Below are 828 nucleotides of genomic sequence, written 5' to 3'. Positions count from 1 at the left end.
GGAGAGAGCGCTGTACATTCACTCCCCCCACCTACAATCCCTGCCGGTACGAGACTCGAACTCACAACCTTTAGGTTACGAGTCCAACTCTCTAACCATTAGGCCACGACTTCTCCATTAATTAACCAACCATTCTCCATTCTGCATTAATAAACATTTGAAGATGTTTATTAATGCAGTGTGTCAAAAGTGATTGTCTACTTGGAATTTGGTGCTGTAAACATTCATGAGCTCTTTTATTTATGTGGAAAATGTTGTCAAATGCATTAATAAGTCTTTCCACTCACAACCTTACAGCCTTTTACAACCTTGCATTGTAGGAGGAACTTTCCTGGTCAAAGTGGATTCCTCAGAGAAATCGGAGACCATGGTCTGCCGTTTGTCCAATAATCACAGGTAAGAACCCACAAATTCTCCTCTTTAAATGTGATCTATTCTGTCTAGAATCTCTCTCTCTTTTTTTGTTTTTGTTTTTTTTTTTTGCTCTCAGGTATCTCTTCCTAGATGGTGAGAGTCATTTTGAGGTGGAGCTGTCTCGCATTTCCAGTATGCAGGTGTTGACTGAGGGCTCAACCCCGGGAGGTGAGGCTTTATGTGGACAAACTTTTCACAGCAATACAAACATTGATTTTTGAGACAATTCTCTGGACACTAGCCAAATGTAATAACAGAAAACAGGATCAAAAACTTGTTAGTGATTTTAGCACATTTGCTAGCATTGCGTACACTCTGAATAGATACATTACATTATTTTTATGCATCTGATCGACGCTTTTATCCTAAGCAACTTAAAGGGTTAGTTCACCCAAAAATGAAAATTCTGTCATT

At 39.1% G+C, this 828-nt stretch overlaps 1 long non-coding RNA gene across 1 annotated transcript in view; it reads left to right on the top strand.

Moving 5' to 3' along the window:
* Window positions 1-779, top strand: part of LOC107690220 (uncharacterized) — a 2,007-nt gene extending 1,228 nt beyond the window's left edge. Inside the window, exons 2-3 of the long non-coding RNA XR_001634414.1 lie at window positions 321-396; window positions 491-779. This is a non-coding gene — a long non-coding RNA (uncharacterized LOC107690220). The remainder of the gene's footprint in view (window positions 1-320; window positions 397-490) is intronic.
* Window positions 780-828: the final 49 nt, after the last annotated feature.

Source organism: Sinocyclocheilus anshuiensis, unplaced genomic scaffold, assembly GCF_001515605.1.
Source record: "Sinocyclocheilus anshuiensis isolate Anshui unplaced genomic scaffold, SAMN03320099.WGS_v1.1 scaffold2548, whole genome shotgun sequence".
Lineage (NCBI taxonomy): Eukaryota > Metazoa > Chordata > Actinopteri > Cypriniformes > Cyprinidae > Sinocyclocheilus > Sinocyclocheilus anshuiensis.
Note: the sequence above shows the minus strand (reverse complement) of the source record. Positions and strands in the feature narration are given on the sequence as shown.